The sequence below is a fragment of the Ranitomeya variabilis genome, chromosome 4, assembly GCF_051348905.1.
Source record: "Ranitomeya variabilis isolate aRanVar5 chromosome 4, aRanVar5.hap1, whole genome shotgun sequence".
Lineage (NCBI taxonomy): Eukaryota > Metazoa > Chordata > Amphibia > Anura > Dendrobatidae > Ranitomeya > Ranitomeya variabilis.
The window spans coordinates 73029637-73056907 of NC_135235.1; the positions used below are offsets into that span (position 1 = coordinate 73029637).

Below are 27271 nucleotides of genomic sequence, written 5' to 3' on the forward strand. Positions count from 1 at the left end.
TTAACCCCTGCACTGCTAGAAGAAACCTGCACTATTTAATATGAAGGTGATGTCCTTCTAGTCAGTGCTGGAGTAGGAGAAATTGCAGTCTTCTGGCTTCTCTCTCTCACAGCAACACTGTGACAGGGGTAGTCCAATCTCCAAGATCCTATCCCAATATGTAGTTGTAGGTATTTGCTAGTATTATTATTACACCTATTAGAAATGTAGAATAGTTTTTTCTGATGTGCTATGTCTCTCTCCTCGTGTGCAGTCATTGCAGGACCTTAGGTATCCATGGTTACGACCTCTGATATAGTGACTGTTAGCTAGTTGCTAGCGGTCCTAACCATGGATACCCAAGGTCTAGTCCGGTTCACTATGTAATTTCGCCGGAATTTTCTGGAGAGTTTCAAATATGTACATTTTTGGAAAGGCTATGGTATAAGCAATAAGAAAAACAATGTGTCCATTTGCCCCGAGTCCTAAGTGGCCGCCATCTTGGATTTTACAAAATGGCTGATTTACATCGATTTTCGTTAATATCTCAGCTTGTAAGTAACGTAAAACTTAAATTTTGACAGCTAAACATACATTTTGAGTACTAAGAAATGCAGTGGTATCCAAATAAATACTCTATATACGACTACAAATTGTATCGGTTTATATTTGAACAAATTTTCGAACTCGAAAAGCAGAGAGTTAATGTTTTTAACTTTTGAACAACCAGAGTGTCTTTACATATCACCACCATCACTGTCATCATCAGTTTCATATTTGGTCTGAGTGTCCTCGTCATTCATACACTCGCTGTCACACTGACAAAGATCGGTACAGGATAAGTTATTTTTTCGGCACGAACACCTTGAAGAAGAACAGTCATGTTTGCATTGACAACTAATCATCTCGATTATTGCTTTTGGAGCTGGAAGAACATCTGTCATGGTTGGTTTCAACTGTCCATCCAACCCTTTGTGATAGCCATTCTTCTCGGGATCCAGCTGAGAATCCTGCAAAGCAATGTTAGCTTGTCCCCACACTCTGGCTTGGATATGGACTCTGAGGACATGTTGTTTTAGAGCTCCGAGTGTAGGAGGTAACCTGTCACTTTCTGCCATATGCTTGCAAAATAGATGCCATCGCAGTTCGGGAATATTCTTAATAAAAATGCCTTTTGGAGAGTAAGCAAAACATACGAAGGTAGCAAGAGTTGACAACATAGTTTCGCTCACTTCTTTTTCAGTCGAAAGCATCTGCAGAGAACTTATTACATCTGGTGTTGCGTTCATGTAAGCTTGCAGCCAGATTGCTTTGCCAATTCGAGAGAACCTTCCAGTTGTGTCAGCACCAGTGAATGCATGGAAGGCTGTCAAAGCCTTTGCTCTGTCTGCCCCTATGACTCGCCTTATTGGCTCTATCTCGATCATCCCAGAGACCATTGAAATCGATGTACTCTTCAGCATGAGGTCATAGTTAGCTATGACCAACACCAGTACATCGGTATCAGGGGAGAAGAAAACCATCCTTGCATCCGGTGGGTTTCGTTGTGTTGCCAAGACAGCTTGGTAGATCAACAGTGTGTCTGCTTCTTCGTGATTGTTGTCGTCGAAAACTAAGTTTTTGTTGCTCCTGGTACACCCTGAAGAACAAGTGATGACCAGTTTTTGTGATGAACTGTTGAACTCTAGAGTCTTTGCAGCAAGATAGTTGGTCAGGTCAGCCTTTGTCTTGTCATGTGAAAGGAACCTGTTCATTGGAATATGATTAATGTTTGTTTCATCTCTGACCTGGTACTGAATTGGTGCCTTTCCTTTTCTTCTTTTATCCCTGGTAGCATCCTTGAGAGAATTTTCCCTATACGTATCAAACACAAGGATTATTTCATCGTAATTTTCTGTGAGAGACATAAGCCTGTCATTGAAGCAGTAACTGAGATCTTTGACTGTCACTAGTGTTGCCGGTTTCTTGGCCATCTTTTGCAGAAGAACCATTCCATCTACCAGGGCTATCTTGCGACTTGGAGCATCTGATCTTGTGTCCATCCTATCTTCTGGCTGCAGATCTTTCTGTGGAGTTTCTACTATAACCAACTTGTTAAGGAGACTGATCAGTTTTGATTTGTCATGGCATGGTAACATTGTACCATCTGGAGCAAAAAAGGCTCTTGGGGTCAGAGTGAATTCGTAGTTCCCAATGGCCACTTTCTGGTTTATGTCTCTGTTGGACCTTGCCAAAACCATCATTCTTCCATACAAGTCCTTGGTCTCCTTAAGATCAACAGTCTTGTCTCGGAGTTTTACTGTGGTTTTCTTGTTTGCCGACATGAACATCCTGTTGTTCTCCTTCTTTACTGGTGCCCATAGGCTAACATCCCCATTGATTCGCGCCAACACATAGTCTTCATACAGCTTTTGACCTGTCTCATCTGCATTCAGGATCATTTTTACGTACTCATCAGGGATGTAGGCATGGGTGATTACATTGTGCAACTTGTCACCTACAACAGCAAATGGGTTGCCATGTTTCAAAATTGCTTCCTTAATCTTGTCAATAACATGATGACACTTCTTGACTGCACTTGGCCCAAGATCGTGATGCTCTCTGGTTTTGTCACGTTCTAAATCAAACTGTCTGGTATATTCTTTGACAACTCGGGAGAGTTCAGGTGTGGCCATGAAGAATCTCTGATGAGCATTGGCATTGTTCGAGATGCCGACTATGCCAGCATGGATTTTCATCAGCTTGTTCAGATGCTCGCATGCATGGTCCGCCCCAATGGATACAAATGGGATAGCACTTTTCGTGACTGAAATGTTACCCGCTTTCATTTCTTCCCATGTTTGAGGGTGATTTATTTTAAGGTCATGCATGTCCGTGATATACCTTGGCCACAATCGCTTGTATTTCATCCGGTCAAATGCAAAGAAGAGCTTGCTGAGCTGCTCTCCGGCTTGAAGATGAAGCTCAAGGTCTGCATTCCTGGTTGCAGCAACAAATAAAAGGATTGTTTCCACTTGCTGTAGGTAGTTCATCATTGACTTGAACATTGCATTTTTGGATCTCTGTTTCACCCATGTTTGAAAGACTGTGATTATGTCAGCAGTGGTCAAGGCCTCTAGTAGGGAAGTGCTTGCTTGTTTCACTGACTTACTTTTTGTGTTCTTGTTTTCCTCAGAACAGGCAGCTTCAATTCCCTCTGTTGCCATCAAACACACCTGTTTTAGTTCTGGATTATCAATGAAGAACTCGTCCAGCAACAGTTCATACAGAGCAACATATGTATATGTGTGAGCACGAAGAGCACGCTTGTAATGGGTACATTTCAGTATTTGCCTTGTTGTTGCAGACCCATACACATCACCTTCTATCCATGCATCATCAATACCCGAGTTCTCCGTAGAGGTACCCAGAGCGCGCAGGGCAGCCATTACAACATGTAGCTCTCCCAGTCGTGGAACAACGGTGCGTTTCAGATCAGGTCTTGCATCTAGAAGTTGGACAACCTTCTCATACAGAGCCATATCAAATGAAATAACAGTGGGATGATCTTCACCAACAGTCAACTTCCTCAGTTCACTTGCTTGCATGATCACAGTCAGCAAGGTTGACCACTCGTGTGCTAGCTCTGGTAGCAGTGGTAAGGCTCCAACGTTGGTAAATCGCTTGCTTTCGGACAACAGTGAGTTGTATCCTGACCATCCAGGAATTTTGCTCGATGCTTTCTCTAGTTGCTGCATTCTGGATACAGCAGTAGCAACAATCCATCCAAATTGTGAAAGTTGGGAAGAACCTGATATTTCCTTGTTTGTGACAAAGTGTTCTGATCTTTGGGTATGTTGTACTTTTGGCTTGTCACAGTGCAACATATGTACATGGTATGGAGTGACAGATAAAGTGTGGGCATCTGTTATCTTCAAGGGTGGTGCAACTGGTTCTCCAACAGCATCTACTTGCTGATATACAGCAGTAATAGTTCCATGTGTGGTTCCTTTCCCATCAGGGGTATCCTCTGCAAAGTCTGTGTTATCAACTGCAAAGAACACAAAGGTACCCTTCTTCAAGAATGGTGGCACGTAAAGACCTTTTAACTCTCGGGTGTTTTCTACAACAGCATTAGCCAAAGCAGTTTCCATTCGTAGGGTACGGCCATAGGGAACACAAAACCCATGTGAACTAAGAAGATTCATTAATTTCTTATCGCGAGTGGTGTGATGAACAGTCAGAGCTAGCCCCAGGACTTGTGGGTTTTCTCGTGCGTTGGGTTGTCTGAATACTGATGATTCGGTTTTTGGCTTGTAGTTGACCTGGCGTTTTGATTTGAATTCATACATGATGTTCTGACTCATAGTGAGTGCTGCTCGGTCAACAATTTTGGTCCTTCTTTGAGTTTCAAGGCTGTTAATCGGCCCTGTTATGATCCAACGGATAGCGGAATATAATTCTGCTGGAACGTCGTGTATGTCACTAGTGACCGTTATGGTGTTTTTATCATTGACTTCCGTTGTAAAATTAGCAATGCTTTTCCTAATTAACTGGGCTGCTTTGTAGATTGTCTGCATGTTGTCTGCATCATCACTACGACATTCCATTGCAGAATTAACCATGATTTCCTCACAGGCTTCTGGTGAATAAAGAACTGCTGATTCCCTTCTGTTTTTTGAAAGACAGGATTTCAGATGTGGCAAGGCATTCATTATAATTTCTTTGAGCCACTTTCTAGTGAATGTAGGTTTGTGATTTTCCACGCCTTCTATACCAAGCATATTCAAATAAGTGGTTTCGGTATCTTGTATAGATAGATATGATTGGTTCTGTGTTTGAATATCCACTAGGTTTAGCAACTCTAGCAGACTTGCACGTTGTAATAAGGGTTCTTTGTGGTCTGTTCTGTTGGTACTACGTTCTCGTTGTCCATGAAAAACATGCTTTGTCCAACAGCTTTTGTGGTACCGGACGTCAATAGAATGTGCATCCCCTGGTGCAATGCATGTGTTCAGTCTTGTTTTCAGTGTTAAATTATCTGATGTTTCAATAGCTTGTTTCAACGATTTCCCTGCGTTGACTGTCCTCACATTATAAAGCTTCTCATTCTCATCGTTCTGACAAAAGAAACATTTTTCCTTATCCAGTGGCCATGTATGTGACCTCGTGAATGGTGATGAAGAGTCAGATGTTAATGAACCTGATTCGTCCATTTCAGCACGTCCTCTTTTTAATCCTCGTTTCTTGGTAATGTGGCTACCAGTAGCTAATGCATGTGCATAACGGTCCCGGGCTCGTTGTATTTGGTCGTTGTTAATTGCATTTGTGTAACAACTTCGATGGTAGACTGCCTGATGTGTAGCGATTGTGTCTTTCCTGTTGCTAATCCGTCGATGGATATCAACATAGTTGCCATCTTGTAAACTTGCCCTCTCTGCTACTATGTCCAAAACGCGCTGGTAAGACTGTATCCGAGGATTTTGCACCAACTTCTCATTGCCATTGGAAGACTGACAGAGCATACATAGCTTCCAGTTGATAGGTGCCTCACCTTCACAAGTGACTTCAGTAGCTTGTGGTTTGTCTGTCATGTTCAACTCCTGTAATAAAAGAAAAAAAAAACATGTGATTCCTGTCATTATGTATTATTATGTCAATACTAATTAATTATAAAAAACTGCTGTAGTAAATATCTAAAACACATCTGCAACTAGTAATATTGCATTTCTTAGCCCTAAAATGTATGTTTAGCTGTCAAATTTTATTTTTATGTTATTTATAAGCTGAGATATTAACGAAAATTGGTTTTACGTCAGCCATTTTGTAAAATCCAATATGGCGGTCACGTGGGACTCGGGGCAAATGGAAACATTGTTTTTCGTATTGCTTATACTATAACCTTTCCAAAAATGTATAGTTTTCAGACTCTCCAAAAAATTCCGGCGAAGGCCTAAATCAATACATAGTGAACCGGGCTAGTCATGCAATGCCTGCACCAAAGATGTGATAAACCGCAGTTACTTTATGTTTTAAAGGGGGGGGATAAAAATCACTTTTTCACACAGGGCTCTGTAGGTTTGGATTTATTTTTTCCTCAATAATAAAAACCTCCATTTAAAAACTGCATTTTGTGTTTACTTGCTTCATCTTTGTCTAATATTAACATATGTTCGGTGATCTGACACATTTAAGTGTGACAAACATGCAAAAACATAGGAAATCAGGAAGAGAGCAAACACTTTTTTCACACCACTCTATACAATTTATGTCTTATGTAAAAGTCTCTCTTTTCTCAAGATCGGACTGATTTTTAATTTTATAGTGTACTCTTTCTTGCCAAGGTTACCGGCCACCTCTTCAGTCCATCAGCGGCAACCGGTCTCCTAGGCAATGAGAACACACTTGCAAGTTCTTTGCTGTATAGGTTGCAAGTACTACCCTTTATCCGTCCATCTTTAGCCCCTTGGGCTCTACTGATGCTGCAGAGACAAACCTGCACAGTTCGGACCAGCGGCATAACCACGACGTTGGCCGTAGAGTCAGTCTTCACTAACAAAAAACATGGCACAACATCTTTAATAATGCCTTACTGCATGAAGATATTGTAAGTGACTAATTCACGTGATCCTACTGATTACAGAAGTAAACTGAATGTATTACAAATGTGTGCAGATTGTGGCATTGCAATAATATAGCGTGCTGTAACTATCTGACAACATGTGTATATATGGCTGCATTGCTGTTGATGCACAATTTATCAACTTGTAGAACGTCCATAATAATTACAAGACTTCAGCGAACGGAACAGGTTGTGTTCTAAATAATGGCTTCTACAAGATCTTTTAGCATGTTCTCCTACCTTAACTGCAATGAATCACCTGTCCATAAAGGAAAACCAGAACACTTCAAGGCTACAGTTGGGAAGACCTTGGACATATCCCGCAGCAAGGTGCACGTCCTGATATCCCATGATTCCATTGGCTTGTCTTTAATTACCAAAACCAGGCACTGCCTGGAATACACAAGAACAGATGTCAGATCCACATCATCTTCTCTTCATGATGTAGGAGCAGAAATGTCAGCACTGCAGCTATAGTAAATCTGGATCTTAAGCAGAAAAGCAGACACCTGTCACACACAGAAAGGACTCAGGAGAAGCAAAGATCACTGCCATCTATAGCATAACACAACATTTCTGCTGATGTACGTCAATACAGGAGGACTTACTTCAGTTGAGACACTTTAATAATTTCCAAGGGTTGTTCATCATTGCCCATCTCACCTCTGAAAGCCATACTTTTCCTGAAATAAGAGAAAAAAAAAAAGAAATAGTTCATATGACATATAGTGGAACATGTCCGTTTTAGAATGATTTTCATCCAAAGCCAAGGGGGGCTCATGTCAACTGAAGGTCCACCAGATCAAAGAGACAATCTATTCCTGTGGCTGTCATGAATTTTTCTATCAGTTCTTTTGTTAATTTTCTAAGTCCCTTTTAACATTTAAATATAAAAATAATATTCTGAAATATTACGGTTTTCACCACTGAGCCAAATGGATTATGACTGCACAAGCACACCGGTTGCATATGCAGCGCCCCAGAGTCCTGGTCGTTGCAGTAGTGTGGCTCCGCCGCTAAGGGGGGCTATGGTACGTCTGATGGCACTGAAGGAGTTCATCTGACCAGGTATCACAGACACCAATACATTTCACAGTCTGGCCTCCAGGGGGAGCTAAGGGCACTATTCATTAGGCCACTCCTCACAATCTGGTAAAACTGGGGGTTGGATAGGAAGTTAGGAGAGAAAGCTGACTGGGATGGAACCAGGCAACACCTTGTGGCAGAGGGTGTTGTAGGGGAAGATTCAGAGGGGTCCCTGTCAGGGGTGGGATCCTGACAGAGGCCTAGCGAACAGAGAGAACGTTACGGGACCGCGCCTGCACTCTGTTGCGGCGGTACCCCAAGAAAGGATAAGAAGCGAAGTTTATTGTGCTGAGTGAGAAACGAGATCAACGCAACAAGGAGAATACCAGTAGGAGTCGTGCTGTAAGACGAGGCAACATCCTATTGAGGCGCATAGCCGGTGGCCGGAACGCCGAGGAAGTATAGAGCTCCAAGCCAAACTTCAAACCTACGGCAGGACAGTCAGTTACAGGCGAGCTGTCTCACCCAGACCCAGGAAGACACAGGGGGGTAACAACAGGAGTGGGGCGATGCTGGAGTCCCGGAAAAGCTCCGAGCCTCCCCGTCATACGGGTGCGTCCTAACCGTAAGATCAGGGGGACGTAGAGGGAGAACATCAGATTCGAGTTGTGAGGGAACACGAGAAACAGACACAACAGTTGTGGGTGCTATCCCATAAGCACAGCAGGGGAGGACCACAACACACAAGCGCAGGAAGGTAGGCACAGATTTCCACCTGCAAAGGGAACTCCGGAGGTGCCATCGGACCGGCCGGACTTGAGCAGCCCTGTTAACTGTATTCCGGATTGAGGACTCAGAAGCCTTCAGTAAAGGCCCCGTCTCACATAGCGATTTACCAACGATCACGACCAGCGATACGACCTGGCCGTGATCGTTGGTAAGTCATTGTGTGGTCGCTGGGGAGCTGTCACACAGACCGCTCTCCCCAGCGACCAACGATCAGGGGAACGACTTCGGCATCGTTGAAACTGTCTTCAACGATGCCGAAGTCCCCCTGCAGCACCCGGGTAACCAGGGTAAACATCGGGTTACTAAGCGCAGGGCCGCGCTTAGTAACCCGATGTTTACCCTGGTTACCAAAAAAAACAAACAGTACATACTCGCCTTTCGGTGTCCAGGTCCCTCGCCGTCTGCTTCCTGCTCTGACTGAGTGCCGCCGTACACTGAGAGCAGAGCGCAGCAGTGACGTCAGCGGTGCTGTGCTCTGCTCTCACTGTACGGCCGCACTCAGTCAGAGCAGGAAGCAGACGGCGAGGGACCTGGACACCGAAAGGCGAGTATGTACTGTTTGTTTTTTTTGGTAACCAGGGTAAACATCGGGTTACTAAGCGCGGCCCTGCGCTTAGTAACCCGATGTTTACCCTGGTTACCAGTGAAGACATCGCTGGATCGGTGTCACACACACCGATTCAGCGATGTCAGCGGGACCTCAACGACCAAAAAAAGGTCCAGGCCATTCCGACACGACCAGCGATCTCACAGCAGGGGCCTGATCGCTGGTACGTGTCACACATAGCGAGATCGCTACTGAGGTCGCTGTTGCATCACAAAACTTGTGACTCAGCAGCGATCTCGCTAGCGATCTCGCTATGTGAGACGGGGGCTTTAAGAGGTAAAGAGACTGCAACCTGGTGTCCTCGTTATTGACCTCGACCGGCACTACACCGCACCATCACGAACATCACCATTACCACCACCTTTCATTGTGCGCCCCTCAGAAGGGTCACGGACCGGGTCTAGCCACCGTGACAACCCCAGAGCAGAGACTCAGAGGCCCGGTACCGGGTACCCCTCGGCCCTGCGGCAGTGGGGGCCCTACACATACAAACCACGGGCACAAATACCTGAACCTCACAGATCTCTGTTCAGACTAGTAAAAGCCCTACTCTGACCCTGGTCTGTCCCTTCCTGACCTGCAGAGGTTGGCACCCTAAAATAATGCAATGCTGCCCCCACTTGACAGTGACTCACACTGAATGCTCCTAACAGTTCATAGTATAGCTGTGCCTCTGTGGCAAATCACTCGGGAAAATAGGTTATATATTACAAACTGCAACTGACCCTGCTGATTCCTGTACAAATGAGATATCCTGACTTAATGTTATTGGCTAAAGAATAATTAAACGACTGGATCCCTTAGGCTAGTTTCACACTAGCGTTTACCTGATCTGCAGCAGGCTGCGGACTTCCTCCATGAAGCCCCGCCCTCGGCCGCACCTCCACCGCTAGCTCTGCCTACTTCTGCATGCGGCCCGCATGCGACCTCTGTACCTATCTTTAACATTAGGTACGCAGGTCGTGCGGCTGTATGCGGATGCTGCCGCATGCGTCGTTTTGACGATGCGGAAAAAAAAAATGCTACAGGCTGCGTCCTACGCTGATCGCCGCATCGCCAAAACGACGCATGCGGCAGCATCCGCATACAGCCGCACGACCTGCGTACCTAATGTTAAAGATAGGTACAGAGGTCGCATGCGGGCCGCATGCAGAAGTAGGCGGAGCTAGCGGCGGAGGTGCGGCCGAGGGCGGGGCTTCATGGAGGAAGTCCGCAGCCTGCCGCAGATCAGGTAAACGCTAGTGTGAAACTAGCCTTAGTCTACGTTCACATTAGCGTTCGGCGCCGCAACGTCGGGCGCCGCAGCGTCGCCGCATGCGTCATGCGCCCCTATATTTAACATGGGGGCGCATGGACATGCGTTGTGCTGCGTTTTGCGATGCATGGCCGCAAGCGTTGGGCGCAGAGAACGCAACAAGTTGCTTTTTTTTGCATCCAACTTTCGGCAAAAAAGGACGCATGCATCGCAAAACGCAGCGTTTTAGCGTGCGTTTTGTTGCGCTTTTGTTTGCGTTGTGCGTTGCGTCGCCGACGCAGCGGCGCACAACGCAAATGTGAACGTAGCCTTAGCTTGTCAAGTCTCTTATTGTGCAGCAAATCTGGCATGTAGAAGTGGAGGACAGGGGTTTTAATGGTAATAATAGATGACGAAATTGAGGAACTCTGGATTATCTATGGCATGAAAGAGAGATCTCCAGTCTTTATCTCCTCTATGTGTGATAGTTAAAAGCAAAGATCAGCACCACATTCCCGCCATTCCTGGCCACCAAACCAGCCTCAACCTTGTTCACTTTAATAATTGGCTTTTTTAGACTATATACCAACCTCACATACCTCCAAGTAGTCCACAATAAAATGTAAGCCCACATTATTATGAGTCCTGGATAGGATGACCACAACCGCAACAAAATAACATCTCATTCCTGTATGTAAATAAAACACGACTGTCTACGACTTGGGTAAAATGGCCACAACAGTCTTTTATTAAATTATAGCATAACAAAAACCTGGAGCGGCCACAACATTGGTGACCCCACAACAATAGACATTTTTAACTACCTAAAGGCTAATGGCCCATGCCATAGGCAAACCCCACGTCCAAGAGAAATTTCCCTGGCTGCAGCACACCAGCTCAGGGAATAAGGTATTAACACCACACGGTTAATATCCGTAACCATGCAGGACCTACGTCTGCCAGTTTATTGGGATGTACCCAAAGTCACTATCCCCCAATAGTGCCTTTCATGCAAAAGGACTAGTGATGAGCGAATATACTCGCTACTCGAGATTTCCCGAGCACGCTCGGGTGTCCGACGAGTATTTTTTAGTGCTCGGAGATTTAGTTTTCTTCACTGCAGCTGAATGATTTACATCTGTTAGCCAGCTTGATTACATGTGGGGATTCCCTAGCAACCAGGCAACCTCCACATGTACTTATGCTGGCTAACAGATGTAAATCATTCAGCGGCGTTGAAGAAAAGAAATCTCTGAGCACTAAAAAATACTCGGAGGTCACCCGAGCGTGCTTGGGAAATCTCGAGTATATTCGCTCATCACTAAAAAGGACACAACACTTAATGAGCCCCTGACCCAGACCTATCCCCCGCCACAGACCCGACTGTGTGACACCTTACAAGGGCTGGTCATGCCACACCTCAGAAGCTTGTTCAATGCCGTCGCAGAATCCCAATATCCATATGTCCATGCCAAGTGCCTTAAGATGGACACCATCGAGCCTCAAATACTCTCTGACAATGTCACCAAGTCTCTGTGCAGCACCACATTCCCGCCATTCCTGGCCACCAAACCAGCCACAACCTTGTTCACTTTAATAATTGGCTTTTTTAGACTATATACCAACCTCACATACCTCCAAGTAGTCCACAATAAAATGTAAGCCCACATTATTATGAGTCCTGGATAGGATGACCACAACCGCAACAAATCAAACTTTTATGTTGTGTATTGATTCCCTGAAGCATCTGACTCCATGTCGTTCCTTCCAATGCTCAACACCAATGAAACCGGCGTACGATCCCCTTGACAGTAGTATGAAAAATTGGCAACACCCTACTCTATGTCATACCACGGATTTCCAGCCATACCCTATTTTGCACAGACTGCCAACTAGAGATGAGCAAACTTGTTTGGAAAACGTTTGCCAATCTCAAATTTGGTATGAACGTAGCTCATAAGGATTCGTGTTCATATTCGGAAGCATTTTCCTTCAAAGTCAAGTAAATTTCGGACGCACTTAAATTATTTCATTTCCACTAAAGCTTTTGTTGGGATTTTGGCTAGGTCAGAGAAGCAGCGGACTGTTTTTTATTTATTTTTAATTAACGTGTGGATATTTCGACAACCAATCAGGGCGCAGAAACCATCCACATCGTCCAGACACAAAGGCTTTTGTTATTGGCTGCCACAGTCACATATCACTTACTATATAAAAAGTGGAAATGTTGTTTTGGTGTTGCCATTTGGTCAGTGTAATAGAGGCTGCTCCTGCTGCTGCAAGTTGTAAGATAGATAGGTGGTTTATTGTCAGCTACTTCAGATAGATAGGATCCTGTGTGAAATAAACCTTCCAGCATCTAACTAGTTTGTGCTAATAGTGTTGTGCAGGCAACAGGCCACATTTCCTAATCAAAATAATTTGGGTTAATATACAGTACAGACGAAAAGTTTGGACACACCTTCTCATTTAAAGATTTTTCAGTATTTTCATGACTATGAAAATTATACATTCACACTGAAGGCATCACAACTATGAATTAACACATGTGGAATTATATACTTAAAGGGAACCTGTCACCCCCCCCCCAGGGTTTGTAACTAAAAGAGCCACCTTGTGCGGCACTAATGCAGCATTCTGACAAGGTGGCTCTTTTAGTTCTTGGTGCTGTAACTGCAGAAATAATCGATTTTGCAATTTGTCCAAAATAGCTTGAAACAGTCCTGGGCAGGTCTTTCCCCCCCTAATGCAGATGCAGCACCGCCTTCACTTATACCCTCTTGGTGCCGGGCGCTACCTCCTCGGCACTGTTTTGAACTGTCCCCGCGCCTGCGCTGTTGTGTTATGCCTTGGGCATGCGCAGTTAGTGCTGCCCGTCTTCTGACATCATTTGATGTCTAGCTGACTGCGCCTGTGCGGCCGCGCTGCCCAAGATCCCGCCCCGCAGTGTCTTCTGATTTATTCACACTGCGGGGCTGGGATTCCTGGGCATGCGCAGTGCATATCTTCGCCTCTCACTCATCTCCCTCCGCCTTCTTCAGACTGTGCGGCGTCAGCTGATCCCTAATCGCCGTGGCATCGCATGGAACCTTCAGTCCGAAAATTGGGCAAACTTTGAAAGTGTCCCCAAGTGCAGTGGCAAAAACATCAAGCCCTACAAAGAAACTGGCTCACATGAGGACCGCCGCAGGAAAGGATGACCAAGAGTCACCTCTGCTTCTGAGGATAAGTTTATCTGAGTCACCAGCCTCAGAAATCACAGGTTAACAGCAGCTCAGATTAGAGACCAGGTCAATGTCACACAGAGATCTAGCAGCAGACACATCTCTACAACAACTGTTAAGAGGAGACTTTGTGCAGCAGGCCTTCATGGTAAAACCACTGCTAAGGACAGGCAACAAGCAGAAGAGACTTGCTTGGGCTAAAGAACACAAGGAATGGACATTAGACCAGTGGAAATCTGTGCTTTGGTCTGATGAGTCCAAATTTGAGATCTTTGGTTCCAACCACAGTGTCTTTGTGCGACGCAGAAAAGGTGAACGGATGGACTCTACATGCCTGGTTCCCACCGTGAAGCATGGAGGAGGTGGTGTGATGGTGTGGGGGTGATTTGCTGGTGACACTGTTGGGGATTTATTCAAAATTGAAGGCATACTGAACCAGCATGGCTACCACAGCATCTTGCAGCGGCATGCTATTCCATCCGGTTTGCGTTTAGTTGGACCATCATTTATTTTTCAACAGGACTGTTCTGTCTCCGCCATCTAAATTGTTACCTCTGATTATCTGTTTGCATAATCGCAGTTTCTCAGTATACAGTATTGATATATTCATGCCTTTATTCATCTGTAGTGCTTTGGCTCCCTCTAGCGGTCAGAGATATGTTGACTGTTCTATTTTTCTGCTATGTATTTTTTATGTCTGATCCTCCTTTGCAATGCATTATGGTAGCTCAGCCCACATTTCCCTCCAGTTTTCATTCACTTCCTCTAGTTTGCCTTCCAGGGAAGACGCTTACACTTCATTCCCCTTGCGATTGCATTGCCGGTATGTCTTTATGTTTTTTCTCTAGATATTTCTGCTCTATATTAGCCTAGCTTAACCAGTTGCACTCCTAGTTCAGTTACTAGCCTACAAAATGTAATGCATAATGTTTATCATGTGTAGTATGTATCGTTCTATACCATGTACTGATTCCATGTATATCATTGTTCACAGTTTCACCGCATCAATATACCACTACGTTTAATAAAGCACAGACTCAACCACAGTCTCGTTATTGGACCTGGTATAGCGGTTTAGCTGACTGGATAGCTACAATGAGCCTGCCTCATTTAGTGAGGACAGAATAGTGAAACGGCAGCCATCCAACTAGTGGGATTCAAGTCACCGGCTACTCAGAGACTAAATACAGCTACAGCAATCTCTGCACAGCCAAGCACTTTCCCAAGACACCATGTCTCACAAATCGCATAGAACAAGATCTGTTACTTCCGTTTCCTCAAAGACAACATCCATCACCAGCGCGGTTGCCATTGCCCGCGCAAATGCTGAAGCCGCCAAAATACGAGCGAGCTTTGCTGACCAAGAGATGCAACTTAAATTAGAAAAAGCACGCTTAGATGATGAAGAGAGAAGGTCACGCTTAGAGAGAGCACGCATAGATCATGAGAGAGCCGATCAAGAGAGAAGGATGCAGTTAGAAAAGGCACGTGTGGATGCCGCCTTAGAAAGCCTAGCAGCAAAAAGGGAAGCTGCCGCAGCCCTCGCTGAAGCGGAATCGCTAGAAGCCGCGCAAAGCCCCAAGCTGCATAGCCAAAGCAGTACGTCAAGTCTGGAGTTTCCACTACAAGACACACCACAACGCACATCTCAGTATGTTAATGAACTTCCTGATCCAAACTATAACCCTGAACCAGCACCAGAACGAGAATACGACGTCTCCAGCGAAGTGAGCGAGAGTCACCACGAGGCTCAGCTCCAGGACAGAAACAAACTCGAAAACGTGAGACAAAACGACTCTGCTAATGACTACCTTGCCCCTCACCAGGTAACCAACGTGGATCACCCTGCTGACACACCGTACGTCAGACCGAAGCAATACGACACCGGCTGGCGCCACCCTGAGGACACTAACAGGTATGAACGCACCTCACATCACTATCAGGGCGATCCATCACCAGTGTACTCCACCGACAACCGGTTCACAACAGAATTTGCCAAGTTCTTCACACGACGTGAACTGGTTGCCAAGGGACTCATGAAATTCACTGACCAAGCTGAAGGTTACAGAGCTTGGAAAGCTTCCTTCCAAAATGTCATTAGAGACTTGGGGCTACAACACAGGGAAGAGATAGACCTGTTAGTCAAATACCTGGGAGGAGAGTCAGTCAAACACGCAGTAAGGATCAGAGACATTAATATAAACCGCCCTGAGACCGGCCTCAAAGAGATCTGGAAGAGGCTGGATGAGTGTTACGGCTCAGCAGAAGTAATAGAAAGAGCCTTGTTCAAAAGAATCGATGACTTTCCTAAAATTTCTAACAAAGGTCTCCAGAAACTTAGAGAGCTAAGCGACCTACTAAAGGAAGTCCAAGTTGCCAAATACGAGGACGACCTACAGGGACTTGCATTTCTCGACACAGCCAGAGGTGTTAACCCTATAGTCCAGAAGTTGCCCTACAATCTACAGGAGAGGTGGCTCACACATGGTTCCACGTACAAATACAAACACAGTGTTCCATTTCCCCCCTTCTCCGTTTTTGTAGACTTTATACACCAACAAGCGAGAATTAGAAACGATCCCAGCTTTGACTTTGCAATGCCATATGCCACACCGTCACCACCTGCAAATCCACGCAGAACATCTGTGGCAGTACACAAGACTTATGTTTCTTCTCCAGGTTCTAATTACAGGTCTGCTGGCTGCTCCCAATCAGAGACAAAGGTGCAGGACCCTGACAAGCAGTGCCCACTTCATCAGAAGCCTCATCCTCTCCTGAAATGCAGAGCCTTCAGAGGAAAATCTATGCCAGACCGCAGAAGCTTCCTGAAAGAGAACGGTATCTGCTACAAGTGCTGCTCGTCCACAACTCATCTCGCCAAGGACTGCAAGGTCAGTGTAAAATGCACAGAATGTGGCACCACAGACCATAACACTGCTCTACACCCAGGCCCAGCTCCATGGAGTGCACAAAACACGCCAGCTGACAGTGAGCATGGCGGGGAGGAAAGGAACACTGATGCAGCTACGCCAGAGATCACTTCACAATGTACCGAGGTCTGCAAAGGGACAATAGACAGTAGGTCCTGTTCAAAAATATGCCTTGTCAGAGTATACCCAAAAGGCCATAGAGACCAGGCTGTAAGACTGTATGCTATCTTGGATGATCAAAGTAATCGATCCTTGGCTAGATCAACTTTCTTTGACCTATTCAACATCAAAGGGCCAAGCACTCCCTACTCATTAAAGACATGTGCAGGTACTGTGACAACAGCAGGCAGGAAAGCTACAGACTACCAAATCGAGTCATTAGACGGACAATTCTGCCTACCACTACCTACGATCATCGAATGTAACCAGATCCCAGACAACAGATCTGAAATCCCTACGCCAGATGTAGCAATCCATCACGCTCACTTAAAGCAAATAGCACACCTTATACCAGAACTCGACCATCAGGCCCAGATAATTCTGCTGTTGGGGAGAGATATCCTGCAGGTTCATAAAGTGAGACGTCATATCAATGGACTCCACAATGCTCCCTATGCCCAAAAGCTAGACCTAGGATGGGTCATAATTGGCAACGTATGCTTGGGACACATGCACGCCCCATCTTCTGTGACAAGCATGCTGACAAATACATTGGAGAAAGGACGACCATCTCTGTTTCAACCTTGTAACAATGAGTTCCATGTCAGGGAACTGCCACACAGCATCCAACTGCCCAATCATTTAATAGACTTTACTCACGACAGCAGTATAGTGTCGGGAAGCTATGAGGATCAGTTAGGGTGCACAGTCTTCCAGAGAACTAAACAGGACAACCAAGTGGCAATGTCGGTAGAGGACAAGTTGTTCTTAGAGGTAATGGACAAGGGACTCGTTAAAGATGAGACCAACAGCTGGGTCGCACCTCTTCCCTTCAAAACCCACAGACCACGTCTACCGAACAACAAAAATCAGGCATTACAACGTTTCTCCTCTCTCAAACGTAATCTGCAAAAGAAACCAGAGATGAAAGATCACTTTTTCTCCTTCATGTCAAAGATTTTTGAAAACTGTCACGCAGAGCTAGCTCCCACTCTCAAAGACTCTGAAGAATGCTGGTTTCTACCCATGTTCGGAGTATACCACCCTAAGAAACCAGGCCAGATTAGAGTCGTGTTCGATTCCAGTGCCAAATTTAATGATGTCTCCCTAAATGACGTTCTACTAACAGGACCAGACCTCAATAACAAACTGCTGGGAGTACTTATGCGCTTCCGTAAGGATTCCATTGCCTTCATCGCTGACATCCAGCAAATGTTCCATTGTTTCCTTGTGAGAGAGAGAGACAGGAACTTCCTAAGATTCTTCTGGTACAGAGACAATGATCCCACTAAAGAAGTCACAGAGTATCGCATGAGAGTGCACATCTTTGGCAACAGTCCTTCCCCTGCAGTCGCCATTTATGGACTCAAAAGGTCGGCTCAGGAAGGAGAAGCAGAATACGGAGCAGATGTCAGACAATTCATAGAAAAGGACTTTTATGTCGATGACTGTCTGAAAGCCATGCCTTCAAATGAGACTGCCATCAGTCTTCTCAGGAGAGCCCAGGACATGCTTGCCAGCTCGAACCTAAGGCTTCATAAAATAGCCTCAAACAGCCAAGAACTCATGGAAGCGTTCCCTTCTCAGGACCTATGCAATGGTCTCAGAGACCTGGACCTGGGGTCAGACCCCGCACCAATGCAACGCAGCCTTGGGCTTCTCTGGAATCTACAGTCAGACACTTTCACCTTTCAGGTCAACCAGGAAGAAAGGCCTTTCACACGTAGAGGCGTCCTGTCTACCATCAACAGTCTGTACGATCCCTTGGGTTTCGCAGCTCCTGTTACTATACAAGGCAAGGCCCTACTAAGAGACTTAACTAGGGAAACATCTGACTGGGATGCACCTCTGCCACCTGATAAGAGGATCCAGTGGGAAGAGTGGAAGAACTCGTTAGCGGCACTCTCCAACCTGAATGTGCCAAGACCATACGCCCCTGTGCCATCTACTGAAATACAAAGCCAAAGACTGTACGTATTTGCAGATGCTTCTGTCAAAGCGATTGCCGCTGTTGCCTACCTGAGAACTGTAGACTCCAAAGGTCAGTGCCACATTGGCTTCATTATGGGGAAGGCCAAACTCCCACCACAACCAGAGCACACTATACCCAGGTTAGAGCTTTGTGCCGCAGTCCTAGCCATTGAGTTAGCAGAGTTCATCACATCCGAAATGGATATCGACCTGACACAGGCCAAGTTCTACTCGGACAGCAAAGTAGTCCTGGGATATATCCACAACGAAACCAGGCGATTCTACGTTTATGTCAATAACAGAGTGCTACGAATCAGGAGATCAGTTCATCCAAAGCAGTGGCATTACATACCCACAGACCAGAATCCTGCAGATCATGCAACTAGAGCAGTTGACGCAAGTCGACTAGGAAGCACAACGTGGCTGTCAGGACCAAAATTATTGCACATTGAGGAATGTTTTCCAGACACCTTTGAACTAGTAGGAGAGGACTCAGATGTTGAAATCCGCCCTCAGGTGTCTACACTTCATACAATGACCTCTGTCATCCAGCTTGGATCTTGCAGGTTCGACAGATTCTCAAGTTGGAAGTCACTTACTCGAGCTATTACCTGCCTGACTCATATAGCTCGCTCATTCAAGACCACCAGAACTTGTGGCACAGAAAAATGTAAAGGTTGGCATCTTTGTAAAAATACCTATGTTACCTCCGACTTAGAGTTCTCTAGAAATCACATCATCCTCACTGTTCAAAGAGAATCCTACTTTGCAGAAATCCAATGTCTTATCAACAAAGCTCCAATACCAGTGAGCAGCGTATTGAGAAAACTCGACCCATTCATCGACAACAGTGGCCTACTGAGAGTAGGAGGCCGACTCAAAGAAGCTGAGATGGGGTTTGTGGAGAAATTCCCTCTTATACTTCCCGGAAAATGTCATGTTGCCTACCTAATCGTACAACATTACCACAATCTGGTCAAACACCAAGGAAGACTATTTACTGAAGGAGCCATCAGGTCTGCCGGTGTGTGGATCGTTGGTGCAAAGAGACTCATCAGTAGTGTCATCTACAAATGTATTACCTGCCGTAAGCTTCGTGGTTCGACTCAAACTCAAAAGATGGCTGACCTACCAGCAGATAGACTCAGCCCAGACCCTCCCTTTACCAGCGTTGGTCTCGATGTGTTCGGGCCTTGGTCAGTTGTTACACGTCGTACTAGAGGCGGCCAAGCCAATAGTAAACGTTGGGCAGTCATGTTCACTTGCATGTCAATCAGAGCCGTCCACATAGAGGTCATTGAGTCCCTCGACACGTCAAGCTTCATCAATGCCTTAAGACGCTTTATTGCCATCCGTGGTCCTATCAAGCACATACGCTCAGACAGAGGTACCAACTTCGTCGGTGCAGCAAAGGAATTGGGAATACCTTCAAATCTAGACTATAAGACTCTTGAGAGGTTCCTCAGTGACCAAAGTTGCACATGGTCATTCAACCCACCTCATTCTTCACATATGGGAGGATCTTGGGAGCGAATGATTGGTCTAGTACGGAGAATTCTTGACTCCACTCTTCTTCAAGAAGGGGCAGCGAGGCTCACCCATGAAAGCCTCATCACCTTCATGGCAGAAGCTGCAGCTATAATTAACGCAAGACCCCTGGTTCCAGTTCCTAACGACCCTGAGGAGCCCTTGTTATTGACTCCAGCTACTCTACTTACCCAGAAAACGGGACTGTCCAGTGCCCCTCCAGGAGGATTCGACGCTAAGGACCTCTACAAGCGCCAATGGAGACAGGTACAAAGTCTTGCAAATACTTTCTGGGACAGGTGGCGCAAACAATATTTGTCTACTCTGCAGCCACGTACGAAGTGGCAATCTACTAAACCTAATCTGAACGTAGGTCACCTTGTTCTTGTGAAAGACTGTCAAATTCATCGGAACCAGTGGCCACTTGGTCTAGTTACCGCAACGTTCCCCAGCAAGGACGGCTACGTCCGCAAAGTTGAACTAAGGATGACCAAAGGGAATGAACCTAAGACATTTTCCAGACCGGTATCTGAACTGGTCCTATTGTTGCCTTCGGAAGAAAGGAGTAGTGACATCCGTTGATGTCAGACGGGGAGTGTTCTGTCTCCGCCATCTAAATTGTTACCTCTGATTATCTGTTTGCATAATCGCAGTTTCTCAGTATACAGTATTGATATATTCATGCCTTTATTCATCTGTAGTGCTTTGGCTCCCTCTAGCGGTCAGAGATATGTTGACTGTTCTATTTTTCTGCTATGTATTTTTTATGTCTGATCCTCCTTTGCAATGCATTATGGTAGCTCAGCCCACATTTCCCTCCAGTTTTCATTCACTTCCTCTAGTTTGCCTTCCAGGGAAGACGCTTACACTTCATTCCCCTTGCGATTGCATTGCCGGTATGTCTTTATGTTTTTTCTCTAGATATTTCTGCTCTATATTAGCCTAGCTTAACCAGTTGCACTCCTAGTTCAGTTACTAGCCTACAAAATGTAATGCATAATGTTTATCATGTGTAGTATGTATCGTTCTATACCATGTACTGATTCCATGTATATCATTGTTCACAGTTTCACCGCATCAATATACCACTACGTTTAATAAAGCACAGACTCAACCACAGTCTCGTTATTGGACCTGGTATAGCGGTTTAGCTGACTGGATAGCTACAATGAGCCTGCCTCATTTAGTGAGGACAGAATAAGGACAATGACCCCAAACACACCTGCAGGCTGTGTAATGGCTATTTGACCAAGAAGGAGAGTGATGGGGTGCTACGCCAGATGACCTGGCCTCCACAGTCGCCAGACCTGAACCCAATCGAGATGGTTTGGGGTGAGCTGGACCGCAGAGTGAAGGCAAAAGGGCCAACAAATGCTAAGCATCTCTGGGATCTCCTTCAAGGTTGTTGGAAGACCATTCCCAGTGACTACCTCTTGAAGCTCATCAAGAGAATGCCAAGAGTGTGCAAAGCAGTCATCAAAGCAAAAGGTGGTTACTTTGAAGAACCTAGAATATAAGACATAATTTCAGTTGTTTTACACTTGTTTGTTAAGTATATAATGCCACATGTGTTAATTCGTAGTTTTGATGCCTTCAGTGTGAATGTACAATTTTCATAGTCATGAAAATACAGAAAAATCTTTAAATGAGAAGGTGTGTCCAAACTTTTGGTCTGTACTGTATATTATTGTGCAGGCACTAGGTCACATTTCCTAATCAATAGCCTTTGGACAAATATTGTTGTGCAGGCAGGAGGTCACAATTCCTAATCAAAATCGTTTGGGCTAATGTTGTGCAGGCAACAGGCCACATTTCCTAATCAAAACTTTTTGGGCTAATATTGTGCATGCTCTAGGCCACATTTGCTTATCAAAATTGATTGAGCAAATATTGTTGTGCAGGCATCAGGCCACATTTCCTAATCAAAATCGTTTGGGCTTCTATTGTTGTTCAGGGACCAAGAAACATTTCCTAATCAAAATCATTTGGGCTAATATTGTTGTGCAAGCAACAGGCCACATTTCCTAATCAAAATTGTTTGGGCTAATATTGTTGTGCAGGCAACAGGCCACATTTCCGAATCAATATCGTTTGGGCTAATATTGTTGTGCATATAAACCTAAAAAAACTCACTGGGTTGCAGAGTAGAAAGGCCAATATACGCACAAATTCGCAACCAAGTTAGAAGAGGTATCAAAAACAGTAAATAATTTTATTAAGGTATCAAATATACATCAATATGATAATTACATGCAGACAAATACGGTGAAAGGAAAAAAGTGTGCCAAATGACACCAGCAAAAGAGATGTAAATGGATGCTGGAAAGAAGACACACCAAGTGCAGGCTTCCTGGTACCACAACCACGCTGGAAAATGCCTATAAATTACAATTTACAATAGTAGTCTGCAGTGAGATAATAATCAATCAAACTCCAAAAGAGTAAAAAAGTGAAAAACATAGGAGTAACTGATAAATCATTGGAGTAAATATATCAAAGAAAACTGGAGACCACATATTGAATGAACATGTTACTACGCTCAATGAGAGCAAGGCATACAGATGTACTGCACACCGGCACCTCTAAGTCTCAAGGCAAATGTAAGCATGCTATGAGTGTATCAAGGACATTACCTTGGGACATGGTAGGGACCGTGCACCAGCGTGGTGTGAACAGGAGGAGGCCTCGACGTACGTTTCGCCGTAGCGGGCTTCGTCAGGAGGCGTGCAGGCTCCAGGCCACATTTCCTAATCAAAATAATTTTTGCTAGTATTGTTGTTAACCGATATACAGTACTAAGCACCAGAAAATAAAAATAATGTACAAAATCAGATAAATAAAATCCTACAATAGAAACCACCAGTGCTTAGTAGAAAAAGAGTTAAAGCACTTAGACACTACTAGAACTACGGTACCCCAGTAGCCAGACAATACAAAATGGCAGCACTCAAATAATCATATAAAATGCCTTTATTAAGTGGTGCGCCTTGTAGATAAGGGCCAGAAAGAACATGTGCTCCAGTGGATGGCAAGCGCTGCCTCAAGTGGCCTCTCCGCCTCTTCCTCCACTTTAACATCTCACACAGGTGGCACCCCAATTACCCTTGTTTTCCCCCGCGTCACAACTCTCCAACCGTCCAACTTACTGATGGGAACCCCTGATGGGAGAGTCTGCAGAGCTGTTCACACATTCTATTCCATGGGCATCAAAGGTCCACTCCAAAGATTCACAGAATCCAGAGGAGGAAGCATCTGCACCCATGCCCAAAATGTTTTCCTGTTGGATTCGGGCCAGACGAAGTAGGGTCTGAGCAAAATCCAGACCCTGGTCACAAGGCTTTAACCCCCAGTGGTGGAGGTTATCCTGATGAGACTCAGATACCTGAGGCACATGCAGACTGTACTTTGCTGTCAGGGCAGGAAGAGGAGGACGGTGACTGTCATGGTGAGGAGTGGGAGAAAATAAAAGATGATAATGAGGTTGTAGATCCCACTTGGTGTGAACCCAGAGGCTTGCAGCTCAGCGGAGGTGGAGAAGGAGGAAGACGAGAAGGTTACGTTGCCGCTTGCCACACAGACATGGATTGATGCAACCTTGACAAGCACTGAATCCTCAGACACAACTGTGGCTGTGGCCAGCAGCAGTCGTGGGTCTGCAGTTCGCAGGGGCAGCAAGGTGTTCCTAGCCCAGGCCTTTTTTGAAACCGCAAAGGATGACCCAACTCACATGACCCAGTATACAGTTGGGATGGTGTTATTGGGGGTTGTATTCATCCTTCTTCTTCCAACCATGGTGAGTGGAGTTGATAACGAAAAGTTCTATTTTGGTCTCATCTGGCCACATGACCTTCTCCCATGCCTTCTTTGAGTTATCCAGATGGTCATTGGCGAACTTCAAATGTGCCTGTACATGTGCTGGCATGAGCAGGGGGACCTTGCGTGCCCTGCAGGAGTTTAATCCATGACGGCGCAGTGTGTTACTAACGGTAATGTTTGAGACTGCAGTCACAGCTCTCTTCTGGTCATTGACAAGGTTCTCCCATGTAGTTCTGGGCTGATTCATGATCTTTCTCAGAATCATCCTTACTCGATGAGGTGTGATCTTGTATGGAGTCCCAGACCGAGGAAGATTGACAGTCATCTTGTGTTTCTTCCATTTTCTAACAATTGTGCCAACAGTTGTTGCCTTCTCGCCAAGCTGCTTGCCTATTGTCCCAAAGCTCATCCCAGCCTTGTGCAGGTCTACAATTTTGTCCCTGGTGTGCTTAGACAGCTCTTTGGTCTTGGTCATAGTGGAGAGTTTAGAGTGTGATTAATTGAGTGTGTGGACAGGTGTCTTTTATACAGGTAATGAGTGCAGAGTAGGAGGGGTTCTTAAAACAAAGCTAACGAGTCGGTGAGACCCAGAATTCTTGTTGGTTGGTAGATGATCAAATACTTAATTCATATTTTTAGATTCTGTCTCTCACAGTCAAAGTGTACCTACGATAAAAATTACAGACCTCTCCATTCATTGTAGGTGGGAAAACATGCTAAATTGTCAGTGTATCAAATACTATTTCCCTCAGTGTAGGTGAAGAATGAGAGTTCCTCTCTAGTATCAGTGAACAGAGATCTTGGAAAGGCCAAGTTCACATACAGTTGTGCTCAAAAATTATATACCCTGGCAGAATTTTTGCTTTCTTGGACTTTTTACAGAGAATATGAATGATAATACCAAAACTTTTTGTTCACCCACGGTTAGTGGTTCGGTGAAGTGAAGCCATTTATTGTCAAACTACTGTGTTTTCTCTTTTTAAATGCCGCATGTTGAGATGCGAGACTCGTGCGAGTTTCTCACACGTGTGATTCCGGCCTTAGGCTATGTGCACAGGTTGCGGATTAGGCTTAGGATTTTCTGGTGTGGATTCTGCAACTCTTGGCAGAAAAAGCAGGTGCAGATTTGATGCGTTTTTTTGCGCGGTTTTGCTATGGATTTTGTGTGGATTTTTTGCGTATTTACTGCGTTTTTTACCCCTGCGGATTTCTATAATGGAATGGGTACAAAAACGCTGCAGATCCGCAAAAAATAAGTGACATACTACTTCTTTTAATCCGCAGCGTTTCTGCATGGAATTTTCCGTACCATTAGCACAGAATTTTTTTTTTACCATTGATTTATGTTGTACTGTAAATCACTTGCGGATCTGCAGCATTGCAGATGCACGATGTTATACTATACCACACCCAAATGAACCCAGTTTTAAGCCAAATTTAATCTTTACGTTTACAGGCTATGGATACTTTTGAAATGAAAAATATTTTAAATATAGTATGTTAGTTGCACTTAATTACAGGCGGCAATATTATTTTTTTTAATTCATTTTCAGACATACGGAGTTTAACCCTTTACTGACGTCGGGCGTAATAGTACAACAATGTCGGTATCCCTCCCTTTGATGTGGGCTCCGGTGGTGAGCTCACATCTCTCTGGGGACATGTCAGCTGTTTTGAACAGCTGACATGTGCCCGCAATAGCCGCGGGTGGAATCATGATCAACCCGCAGATGTTAACTGAATAAATGCTGCTGTCAAACTCCGGCGGTGAGCCTACATCTTTCCAGGGACGTGTCAGCTGTTTTGAACAGCTAATATGTGCCCGCAATAGCCGCTGGTGGAATCGCGATCCACCCGCAGAAATTAACTGGATAAATGCTGCTGTCAAACTCTGACAGCGGCATTTAAATGGCGCTTCCGGCAATCGCGCCAGAGATATGCACACCAGTGACCTGCGTCACGGGTCACCGGTGTATCGGCATGACAACCCAAGGTCTCCTGGAGACCTCTGTGGCTGTTAGTGCCAGATTGCTGTGAGTGCCACCCAGTGGTCGGCGCTCATAACAAGTCTGCAATTCTACCACATAGAGGCGATCTATCGCCTCTGTGTAGCAGAGCCGATCGAGTTGTACCAGCTTCTAGTCTCCTATGGAGACTATTGAAGCATGGCAAAAGTAAAAAAAAAATAATTTTTAAATATAAAAAAAATAAAAAAATATGAAAGTTCAAATCACCCCCCTTTCACCCAATTCAAAATAAAACAATAAAAATAAAATCAAACCCACACATGTTTGGTATCGCCGCATTCAGAATCGCCCGATCTATCAATAAAAATGGATTAACCTGATCGCTAAACGGCGTAGCGAGAAAAAAGTCAAAACACAAAAATTACGGTTTTTTTGTCGCCCCAACATTGCATTAAAATACAATAACAGTCGATCAAAAGATCGTATCTGCACCAAAATGATATAATTAAAAATGTCAGCTCGAGACGCAAAAAATAAGCCTTCACCTAACCCAAGATTGTAATTTTTTTTAACAAAGTTTGGAAATTTTTTTCACCACATAGATAAAAAAAAACGTATTAGTGATGAGCGAATATACTCATTACTCGAGATTTCCTGAGCACGCTCGGGTGTCCTCCGAGTATTTTTTAGTGCTCGGAAATTTAGTTTTTCTTGCCTCAGCTGAATGATTTACATCTGTTAGCCAGCATAGAGGAGATAAAGACTGGAGATCTCTCTTTCATGCCATAGATAATCCACAGTTCCTCATTTTCGTCATCAATTATTACCATTAAAACCCCTGTCCTTTACTTCTACATGCCAATTTTGCTGCACAATAAGAGACTTGCAAGCTAAGAGGGATCCAGTCGTTTAATTATTCTTTAGCCAATAACATCTCATTCCTGTATGTAAATAAAACACGACTGATTACGACTTGGGTAAAATGGCCACAACAGTCTTTTATTAAATTATAGCATAATAAAAACCTGGAGCGGCCACAACATTGGTGACCCCACAACAATAGACATTTTTAACTACCTAAAGGCTAATGGCCCAGGCCATAGGCAAACCCCACGTCCAAGAGAAATTTCCCTGGCTGCAGCACACCAGCTCAGGGAATAAGGTATTAACACCACACGGTTAATATCCGTAACCATGCAGGACCTACATCTGCCAGTTTATTGGGATGTACCCAAAGTCACTATCCCCCAATAGTGCCTTTCATGCAAAAGGACTAGTGATGAGCGAATATACTCGCTACTCGAGATTTCCCGAGCACGCTCCGGTGTCCGACGAGTATTTTTTAGTGCTCGGAGATTTCGTTTTCTTCACTGCAGCTGAATGATTTACGTTTGTTAGCCAGCTTGATTACATGTGGGGATTCCCTAGCAACCAGGCAACC

The 27271-nt window shown here is 44.9% G+C and overlaps 1 protein-coding gene across 3 annotated transcripts in view; it reads left to right on the top strand.

Annotated features, from left to right (window-relative positions):
- LOC143769817 (uncharacterized) overlaps positions 1-27271 on the top strand; it is a 205216-nt gene that overhangs the window by 153370 nt on the left and 24575 nt on the right. The window lies entirely within an intron of this gene.